The sequence below is a fragment of the Sander lucioperca genome, chromosome 6 (assembly GCF_008315115.2).
Source record: "Sander lucioperca isolate FBNREF2018 chromosome 6, SLUC_FBN_1.2, whole genome shotgun sequence".
NCBI classification, from domain to species: Eukaryota; Metazoa; Chordata; class Actinopteri; order Perciformes; family Percidae; genus Sander; species Sander lucioperca.
In genome coordinates this window covers 34794485-34806464 of record NC_050178.1, presented here as the reverse complement: position 1 = coordinate 34806464, position 11980 = coordinate 34794485, and positions in this window count along the sequence as shown.

Sequence of the window (11980 nt, the reverse complement as noted above, 5' to 3'; positions counted from 1 at the left end):
CGGAACGTCTGGCAAAGCGAGACTACAGCAAGTGTGGAAAAAAATGAATGCAGGTTAAAGTGCTATGGGTTTTAATAGTTACTATGAAAAGCAAGGTATATATTTACATGCTGGCGGACAACTGAATACATTAGCTTTAATGGTTCAATGGGTTTTAGTTTGTTTTAATCGTCATTCAATCATTCCAGTTTAAATGGATATTAAAGGGTTATTTCAGGTTTGATATGTTGTATGTTGGTGTGGGAGTAATATTGGCTATGTAAAGGGACACCCCCTCTTTCTCTTTTGTTATTTTGCTTGATTATGTTAATGTGTTGTTCTACTCCTTCATTTACTAGCACAATATATATTTATTGAATAACACTGGGACAGTATGCATGAGGTATGAGGTATGGGTGAGTAGAAAGGCACAGGCACTGTGGGCAGCTATGAGGGGTCCTGCACAATTCAGTAAATCCTGAGTTAGTGCAGTCATGAATGAGGCTGATATGTTTGTGTTCTGTGATTACAGGTGAGCATCGTAGTTGCTGACGTGTTATATTGTACTAATACAGATGTGAAACAAATACATAGTGGATATCAATAATGAAATGTGAGTTAATGTGACGGAAAAGTTAATTAGTACATCTCTGAACAGGGCACTCAGCTCGAGTTAGCTAAGCAGCTAAGGGGAATTCTTTGTAGTATATGAGTGCGGGTAGCCTAGTAATGTAACATGGTCATTCGTATTTTATGCACTGTTATTTGAAGAAAAGTTACGGTGAAACAATATAGTAAACACTATATAGTAAACACTGTAGTAAATCCTGAGATAGTGCAGTCGTGAATGAGGCTGATATGTGTGTGTTCTGAAAAAAAAAAGAGAAAAGAATAAACGTTCTTAAAAATCATGCAAAAATCCTTCCATACATCCAAGTGTGTAACATTGGCTGCTATCTGTCTTCATAAAACTTTAACAGCAGTGCTGTTATCTCTGTCCACATTCCCTTTATCTTCCCCCAATTCATTACCAAAAGAGAAAGGAACCTCAAACACCTCTCTCTATCCACAGTTCCTTAATCTCACTCATCTGACTACAGTTGCATCTGGTTTGGATCACAGAAGGAATAAAAATGGATTTGCTGACACACATGCTCTGGCATTTTGAGACAACAAGAGACAAAGATACATAGATGGGAATAAGTGCTTTGTTCCATCCATCTCTGGTCCAAATAATCTGATCAAAAGCGAAACAGAAAGGAGCCTGTTGGTTCTGTCATAGATGAGCTAAATTTGATTCACAGCAGGATTTATGAGAGCAAAAAAACTAAAGAGGAGCTTGTGGCGGATCTAGAACATTTTACATGGGGTGGCAAAGAGGTGGCATGGGAAGACAGTACATGGGAATCCCCATATGGGTTAGGGTTACCTTTTGTTTGATCATAATTACTGATAAAATAAGACCCATTTGTAAATATCTAACCCTATAATATATACAACAAAAATTGCCGATAACTGAAAACATGTTATTTTGTTATGTTATGCTACTGTACTGCAATCTATATGGAAGGAGAATAAAAACATACCATGTGGTCCAGGGGTAACTGCAGGCCTACTCGCTTCCTCCCCTGTCATCTTCATCTGCCTCCAACTGGTGATCACTCCCTGCCTCTCTCCCTCTTTCTGAATCTGCAGCCTCCTCTTCATCCATCACATTCAGTTCTTCCTTTTCCTCTTCCTTCACTTATTTCTTCATCTCCTTCTGATCTCTCCAGTTTACTGCCTTCTCCTTCTTCATTTCCCTCATTCTCTTCCTCCTGTGCACTTCTCTCTCTCTTTTGTAAAAAAGCTGGCAATATCCCCACTCCTTGTCACATTTAGGCTTCAGCTAATCTCTCCAGCTACTCTGGCCTGCAAGAGTCCAGATGTGAAAAGCTTTGGTTATCCTTGTATTACATTACACTGTAAGGCCATGTAGCTAATAAGTATAACAAATATAAAATCAGAATAATTATCACATGCATACAACAGTTATGTCAACAGTTCTTAATCCCATTGCATTTGTTATTGTTTGAAAGTAAAGGATGTAACCTGGTTTAATTTGTGCAGCGTCATTGCTGTGATATGTGAGAGTAAGTGGTTTTTATAGTAACTTTACAGCTCAGCTAATCAAATACAATTGTTTTAATACTTTGCATTACTGTAAGCTGTTCTTGTCTTTACTAAAATCAAAACTAATCAACGGGCAAAATTCTCTTACAAATCACGAGGAAGTGATTTCACTTTTGGCTAATTAATGGATGCGCTGTTATTGCTGATGCTGAATCGCCTTTAGCATCCATCACATTCATTACAATTGTAACTTTAGGTTAAATTGGTGTGTTTAAACTTCACCGGGGGAAACTGACTTTACCTTCAGATACTCGGAGCAGCTCAGTCGCTTCAGTCTTTTCCCAGATGCATGGCCACCACAGCAGACTCGCTGTGTGTGAGCCAGACTGTGTGAACACCGCTCGGCACGTTTGATGTAGGGACGTAGCTAAGTATTTGAGAGGCAGGGGCCTAAGATTACATTTACAAGTATTAACTTATGGTCAATTTATTGTTATTTCAGTGCTTTGAGAAGCTTGTGGACATAGTGGCGGTTTGTTTTTACAAGTACAGTTTTACGAACACCAAAGTTAGGGGGCAGCTGGGGGGCCAAAACGCTCTACAATTGGGGGACAGCTGTCCCCCCTTGCCCCCCTGTAGATCCACCCCTGTTTGTAGAGCTTTGGAGGTAAGGGTGTGTATGTAAAATGTACACATACATTTAAACTGTATTAAAGGTTCAAAAGTCAAATCATATTTTTCTGTTTCATGTTTAAATTTGAACTTTGCATTTATGCACGTCCTTAAACCGTCTCTTGTTTTACACCTCTTTCCTTGTCACTTCCCCCAGCCCCCCCTCTCTCACTCTGTCTCTCTCTCTCTGCACCACTTGGCTGCTTGTTGTTGATGGATGGGTCAATTTGGCCAAAACTGTGTAGATCATAACATGTTAGTCCATGTGATGTGACATGGCATCTCTTTATGAGACATCCAGTATCACCCCTCCACATGCGCACACACACACGGACACATATTTACTGGTTTGCTCAAGAATCTGTTAGGTGCAAAAACTAATGAGGATACAAACTGTCTTTCTCTCCCCAAACTTTCCCTTTCTCCTACCTTGAATGGTATTTAGGCCTCAACTAATAGGGCAGTTCTCTAAACTGCTGCACCATGCATTTTCAGACGGAAATATTCATACATTTTAAAATCTTTTCTGTTTGGTGCAGCATGTAAATATGTGTCCAGAGGCAGAGAAAAATTGGTTTTGGTGTCATCTCCCGATTTGCTGGGAGAGATGTGGAATTATTCCTTGTCCCCGAGCATACAATCACTTCCGATGGACTAAAGAAGCATTGACCAAACGCGAAGCAGCATGTCTTCCTATCCTACCACAGTGTGTTTCCACAGTAATGATGCATACAGCCATTAAAGGAATTTTCAGATATTTTAGTCTTTTTGTCGTGGCTGTGGCTAATGAAGCTTGAAGTGGACAGAGTCCAATGGAGAAAAGTCTTTTTAAATGACATTTTGGGAAACATGCTTATTCACTTTCTTAAGTGGGATGAGAAGACCCCACATGTCAGGGTGTTATGTATGGAGCTAGAGCCAGGAGGTGATTAGCTTAGCAAGATGATTGAATGCAAGGGGAAAACAGCTTTGCTCTGTCCAAAGTTGTACAATGTTGTACCTCATTTGTTTATTATATATACAAATTATGAAGAAAAAAAGACAAGCTGTGGTTTTACAGGAAGTTACTTTCTATAACTAGGCAGGAAGTCTCTGTGCCCAGTCTCTGTTTCTCAAAAAATAGTTGCAGCATGTAATTCCCCAATCCATTTTCATTTCTGTTTTTGGATAACAAATGAGTTACAACATGTTAATTAGTGAGCTAGAGGCCGTGTTTCAATTCTTTATGTTAAGCTAGGCTAATCACTTCCTGGCTCTAGATAATAGTGCAATGCCGTGGTAATAACTTATATTCACCTTTATTTAGTTCTACATTTACCTGCTTGTTGTATCGTTCAGGTTCAGGTTGGAGTTCTTTTAAAGCTGCCAGGGCTGTTCTTTCTAAGGCAAATGTTAAAAGAATGTAGTACTCCACTTGTCCACTAAATTTTAAGTATCTACACTGCATGATATTGCAGTTGAGAATGTCGTTCAAAGTGTCCATTTATGTTGTTTTTGCAGAAAAAAGTTGGCTCTGCCCCTTTAACCACTGACACATTTGATCCTTTCTCTTCGTCTCTGGTTGTAATTATTATGATGCTCCCTAAAAAAAGCCTCAGAGATGCAAAGAAAGAGAAGAGAGATTTGAAAAATGTACTCACACAGGGTGCTATGGTAACCATTTGGTTATAATTGAATGTCTCTTTGTTGCAGCTGCTGAACAGAAAGAGGAACTCGCCACTGAAAGGCCATACATGCTGGATGAATTCTCATAATCTGTTGTCTCTTATTTGTTCTTTATCTTGTATCCTTCAAACCACCAAACACTCGGCTCTTCCTCGTTCACTCAACGAGCAGCCTCATCAAAGGGTCATTTGTGAGTCTCAATGGGGAAGTAGGTTTGCTCCTTTCCTTAATGGGACCCAGCTCAACAGAAGCATTTTGGAGGGACCATGGATATGGTATTGTTCCCAAATGGAGCTTTATGAAAGGATACAATGAAATCAAGGAGCTTTGTTTCCTATTGGTGGTGCCTGTAGAGGTGATTGAATGGAGTCACTAAAAGTGGCTAAGAGGCACTTTAGTGCCGAGATGTGTTCAATCACAAATGGAAATTAAAGAAAAATGAACAGGAAGGGTGGCTCTTACAAGTATAATGTACTGGAAATATTTACCACAAAGTGGGAAAATACTGGTTTAATAGCACATACGTATTAAAAAGAGAAACTGAAAGTAGGCTGGTTTTACATTGTTGTACATGGATACATGAACATTGCAATCACCACAGTGATAAAGTTTCTTTCCATATATCATTACCACAAAGTAATTTACTCATTTGCAAGAATACACACTCACACACAGGCACATACACACATGCCAACAGCACCTCAGGCAAAAATAATCAATTAGAATATCCTGGCAAAGGCTGGCTGCACCATGTAAATGATTTGATACAAATGAGCTTTTACTAATTAAACGGTCTAATTTGCTAAAAGGGGTGTGAGAGGGAGGTTGGCGCTGGAGCCAGATGAAATGCGCAGCAACAACAAAACGCCCCAGGTGCAGTTGAAGATGATAAATGTGAGTAAAGCTGTGTTTTTGAAATGAGCTGTTACGGGGAACATGACACGTGCATTTTTGTTTTATAGGAATGATTTATTTCACTTTCATTATTGTGTACAAAACCAGCAACAGAGTTCAAACATTGTTTGTGTTTGAGGTCAGTAAGATTCACAGTGGTTATGTGCTCTTTAATTTTTGACTGTGCAATATGCTCTTAAAGGCTGTGCGCAAAGCTAGACTAGTACTGTATGCCCTAGACCATCACACAGCAAATACATATGTCCAAATAAAGTGTTTTTGTATTTTCATATAGCACAAATAGTACCATAAAATTTTTGCTTACCTTGGAGTTTCAGATTTTCCAACAGGGAATACAAGCACCTGTTGCATGTACCTCTTCATCATACCAATTCACTTGTTGCTTCTTCTCTTTCTTTTCTTCTTTTCATTCCTCAAAAAAAGTCCACTGTTGTTAAGTACAACTTTAAGATTTAATCCTCAGGCTGAACTTAAACATACTGAATCTTTACTGTTATTAAACAAATCAGTCAATTTCTGATTTCCAATGTCTCAAATCCTAAACCTGCACTGTTTCCCTAAATCAATCATATTTCTGTGAATGATAAATAGATGGGGGATGCTGCAAATCCAAATCTGAAATGTAATCAGATTTTATTTAAAAATGTCATAAAGGTTAAGGTGTATTTTGAAGAAAACCTAGCACCTGTTAAAAAAAAAAAAAAAATAATAATAATAACAACAATATTAATAATAATAATGACAAAGAAATATCCTCATCATACTCGAGAGAGCCCCTCATGTTCTGTGACAACAAGAGATGATTAGTCATTAGCAGTTAGCCGACATGTACGGCTCAATTTGTGTAATTTCCTTCTTAACATTGATGTTTGTACATATAGATAATACACAGTAATAGCAAACCATACCACAAACAATATTCTTTTTTCTCATTGACATTTTTACATGTCACAGTACAGGTCCTGGTAATGTGCATGCTGGCTCACTGTCACCCTTTCATTGTTTTCTTGAAGAGAATAGAGCACAGAGATCAAGAACCCAGTCAGTAAGAAATTACACTTTTAATAGTAGGATAATCTAATAAGCAGTCAGAGGATGTAAATATTACTTGCTTTGCAATCTGTGTTTTAGTGGAAACAGGCATATCACATTTAATGCCAGCTACATCAGTTCAAAACACAACCCATATACCAGATCCATACCAGGTGTAAAGTGGTCGCTGGTCTCTTGAAGGTAATTATTGTTCTGCCAGTGAGATTTTAGCAGCAGTATGTTTTAGCATATCAATCAGCAGGAGACACACAGCACCAACGGAGCAAAGGCTTTTCACACTATGTCCAGTTGCCCAATAGAGAGAGAGAGAGAAAGAGAGAGAGAGAGAGAGAGAGAGAGCAGTAGAGAGGTATATTAGTACAACTAATGAGGACTAGTCATAGCATCCGGGGTGTGAGGGTGCGGGCTGCCAGGTGATGTGATGGAGAAGCGCCTAGAGGGCACCGTTAGACATTTTAATAATAAAGAGATCCCCACTGAGAATGGTGTGTGTGTGTGTGTGTGTGTGTGTGTGTGTGTGTGTGTGTGTGTAGAGCCTGGAATAAATTCTATATTAGGTGGTGTTAGTGCACAGGGCTCCTGCTTATGCTCATTCCTCCCTTCCATCTGTTCGGCATCCCTTCTTCCTTCACCCCCTTTTTTGTCTCCTTCAAGTCCAGAGGATGGACAGAAATGAGAAAAATAGGGGGATCAAAAAATAATCAAGATAGAAAGACAGATAAACAGCACATGGCAAACGGGGCAGTGCACATATACTTCATAGACATCTTAAGGATCATGCTAACAAATGCAGGTGCCCTTTGTGTGTATGTGTGTGGTTTCCCGGGAGCTACAATGATGCAGTATCAGCATGTGACAAAATAATCCTTCAGAGACATAAATAACACTGGCGACATAATTACAGGATCGCTGTCTGATAATTTCCTTTCCTCCATCTCTTATTAATCAATGTCTGCAATGTCTGTCCAACCACCATCAATGTTTTGTAAGTTCTCCTAAACAAAGGAGCAAATAAACATTCAAACACTTCACGGGAGAAAGGAGGAGACCACAGATCTTTTTTTAATCCTTCACAGAAAATGAATGACTTAAATTCTGGTTTACATCTGTGGAGACATTCTGAAATATTTAGTGTGTTTGGCCCTAGCAAAGCAAAACCAAAACTACTGTCTCCAAATTTAGAGAGCAATACCAGATTTTATATTCCACTGACATGACAAATGCAATGCAATGCAATACAACCACATTGCAATAACATAATGTTGGATTATTTTCAGCACATTCTCCCAGGTACATCCACTATACAACCACCTTGCGAATGTAACAACATTCACCAAATTTTAGAGGGTGAGGCACTCTCTTTTCGCTCTGGGCCCAAAGTTATGGGCACACACCTGCCTCTGAAGAACGAGTTTCTGGATCATCCCTCTATTCAGCATGCTTTAAAAGTCTACTTTTTACTACACTCCACATTCCTTCAATTGCAGCCTACATCTTACCAACCAATTGTCTCAGATTCTCGGTCTGACATGCTTTTAAAGCCCGTCTCTCACAATGATGTCAGTCGACAGAAGTCAGAATGAGGATGAGGCCCTGAGAGGTATGAGCACCTTGTTTTGCTCCATTTATCCTCCCCCATCATCCCTCTCCTGCTGTGTTCACCCCAAAGGTGCACTGAATGATGGGTAATACCATTATGACAGATCTGGGTTGACTTCTTCCAGTCACCTCCTCTGGAGCCTCTATGTCTCCTGCTGCAGAAAAGCAAGGAGCGGCCTCTTTATGCTTACATGCACCAATAAATGTACATATCTGTCCTCTGACGTTAATATATAGTTATTATTTTTCAGCAACTGACAAAAACAAGTAATACAAAAATCACACATTTTTGGACCACCCTTCCCCATTTGAGTTGGTTCAGTTGAACCTGTCGCTGATTCTTTGCCACATTTGGCTATCAATCACAGTCTGTCAATCCACACAGGAGTCGGACTGTTTACAAAGGTAAGAAACATGCCATTTAGCTTAAATGTGATCATGAACTAAAATTAGAACATAGGAAATATAGGCTTGTGCATGTTGAATTAACCTGACTCCAGCCAAACTTTAAATTAGCTAAAAGTATGATTGTACTGTCGCCGAACTGCTGAATCGATTTGCGAGTTAAAGGTAGCTAACTTTGCCAGACAGCCCACTTACGTTAGCTCGCTGATCAGACAGGATTCGGTTGTGGAGATGAGACGTTCACAAAGGAGTCAAATCAAAGAGTCGGCTTTATTACGTGTAAGGTGGCTAATAATATAATATCATAACATTTTGTAGGCCTAGCGGGATCTAATCTTACGGAAGAGGATTGTGGCAACATGTGGAAAAATTTATTGAGTTCTGAGTTTAAAGTTAGAATTCTATAATGTGGTCTATAATCTAATAATGTCAGAATTCTGACTTTAATTATGAGATTACTTATAAAGTCAGAATTCTGACTTTATTAAACTCAGAACTCAAATATGTTTTTCACATGTCGCCTAATCCTCTTCCGTAAACTAGTGCAGATGGCTGTTTTTTTTACTTAATCTAAGAGGTTAGGGGGGTGTAGAAATGCAGCAAATACATTGTAAATTATAGATTTCTTTCTGGGGGGAGGACCCCCAGACCACCACCCGCCAATTATTTGTCTTTCCAAGTTTACTCCTCCATTTTAAAACAAAACCAGGCACCCATGGTTAGAGTTATGTATGGAACAACAGACTGCAGACATGCTCTTTCAGCTGTTTTACAAGATCTTCCTCCTTCTGTCTCTCACACACAAATACACCTAAATTTTCATTTTCTCTTTCTGTGTCTCTATATATCCTCTACATCACACTTTCAAATACTCTTCCCATCTCCCCTCAGTATCAATAAATCATTCCTGGACAGCTCCAGCAGACTAAATCAACCACTATGTAAACATGGCTGCTAATCCATCGGCAGCCAGTCTAACTCCCACTCCCTTATATGCTCCTCTTCACTTTATCTAGCAACATCCACCAGGGAGCTTCTGATCAGTCAAGCTGGGAGAAGAGCAATCTCTATGTGTTTTCAGTGTCTGTAGTCTTCAGTAACCCACTACACACAGAGAGACATGTGAGACACACAAGCACAGAGGAAGACACAGACACAAGATGGATGATTGTCTCTAAACATGTATGCAAGCCTTTGCTTTTTTACATACTATATGAGTGATGTCTATCTAACGCTGGAAGAAAAGCCTGGGTGAGATAATTGATAACTATAGGGAATAAAAGAACACCTACACAACACAGCAGGGCGCCACAGTGAACAGAGTTTAAGGGCTCAGTTGCACCAGAAAACAGTGGTGGAAAGTAACTTATTTTACATAAGTACGGTATTTACAGTATGTGCATTCTGAGATACTTTTAGTTTACTTAAGTTTTTCAATTTAAGGCTACTTTACACTTCTACTTCACTACATTTCACAGGCAGGGGCACTTCTTTACATTTTATTCCATTTATCTGATACCAATTGTTACTGTAGTCACTTTGTAGATTTTAATTTAGCTGAATCTCAACCAGCTACAACATTGAAATGCTTCTATCACATTAATGCATCAGTATTAATAATCCTAAAATATAACATACGTAATAAGTACTTTTTGCCAATAATACGTATGAACTGACTATTATTTAAGTAGAAATTTAAATACAGGAGTTTTACATGTGATGGGGTATTTTTACACACTGCTACTTTTGCTTAAGTAAATGATCTGAATACTTCCTCCACCACTGCCAGAAAGTGGAAGAGCCAAATGTCTTTACTTGTACAGTAGGTTAGTACGAGAAGCTAGCTAGGGCACTAGTTCATGAAATAAAAGCAAGGCACATTTAAGAACATATAGTAATATACTTGATAGCATGTCATGTCTGAGTAGACACCATGGGACTTTTTCACTGTAATTTTTATTTTACCAGTGAAGACTAGCCAAACAAGCCAAAACACTAGTTTACTCCATTTTGGACTAAATGTTAAGATGGTTGAAATTCACGCCAGTTCTTCTTAAGTTTAAGCCTATTCTCCTGCTGTGAATGAACCAGCTTTATCACAGTGATTCCAATCACATTAATTGAATTAGGTGTGAAATTGTGCCTGTAAATGCTGCTGTGACTGCCAGTGTGTTGCTCTGCTGAAATGTATTTGAGCAAGACAACGAATCATTTTCAGCTTCATTTCTGGGATTGATAAAAGTAACAAAATCTCTAAAGAGTTCTAAAGTGCGTTGTCAAAGTGGAAGTGTTTTATTTAGAAAAATGCTAAATTTGTAGCAAAAATATGATAACAACTTCCTCCCAATGCCAATACAAAGTCCTACATTAACATCTGATCCGCTACATTTCAGACTTATTGAATGATAACCGGACATACTGTATTTTGAGCGACAGATACTGTACTGCTGCAACAACCGAATTTCCCCACCGGGGATCAATAAAGGTGTATCATATCTTATCTTATGAGATATCAACTGAGTAACATACCATGTGTCTCCACACAGACAGCTACCAATGAAATGATTCTTGTTTCCCAATTTTTCGCACTTCTATCCCTAGACTGCAACATTTTCCCTGCATGGTTTCCCAAGGCCTGTATTGATTTTCCACAGGCTTTAGCTTAACCAGGCCCACTGGACAGCACAAATAGACCATCAGGACATAAAGTTTAAAATAGATGATCCCACAGAAGCTGAGCTAACAACACTTTGGATTTATCTTAGCTACACAAATTGTACTGTGTCCATGGACACATACACATGCAGACTGAGCCTATAATGTCATGGTGAATCAAACCTATTAAAACTGCATTAGTTGCAGTGAGGAAAGAGGGTCAAAGTACACTGCTTTCATTTTTTTTTGCATCTATTCGTCCTCTTTATTAAGAGGGAGGTGAACTAAAAGGAGAGGAGTAGGTGGTAGAGCAGATTAGAAGCAATTATAACACAATTGCTTAATTTTCAGGGGACTCATCTTCAGTAGCCGCCTTCATTCAAAACATGTTTTTGTCTAAAGAAACTAACAATTGCATATCTGATTGCACAGTGGGATCAGCAGAGAGAGGAAGTGAAAAGAAAAGAAATGTAAGTAGAGATACATGCTGAGAAACAAAACCAAGCTCTACTCACATGACAATATGCTCTTCAGAGAGATGGGGAGCTTTGCAAATATGATACAATGATACTATAATATTCTCTGTTCCATTTGCTGTTCCGTTTCTTCCAACTTACTTTTTCTGATACATAACCTTTTACACTTTACTTATTTCTCATTTAATGATTACTGCGGTTGGAAATGTCCAGATCTATAAACGATGGGAACAATAATTGTGAAATATAAAGTCTACTTGTGCTACATTGGGGGGGTTGAAGGACACACCAGAACATCACACAAATGGGCCATTTAAGTGACACTCCCACCGCAGCACAACCCTGAGGCAAAATGCCGGATCGCTTGATCTGGTCTGAATACAACGAAATACCGAAGTTTCCCTTTAAATATTGAAAAGGTTAATTGAAGCACGATGGTAGGCTACTAC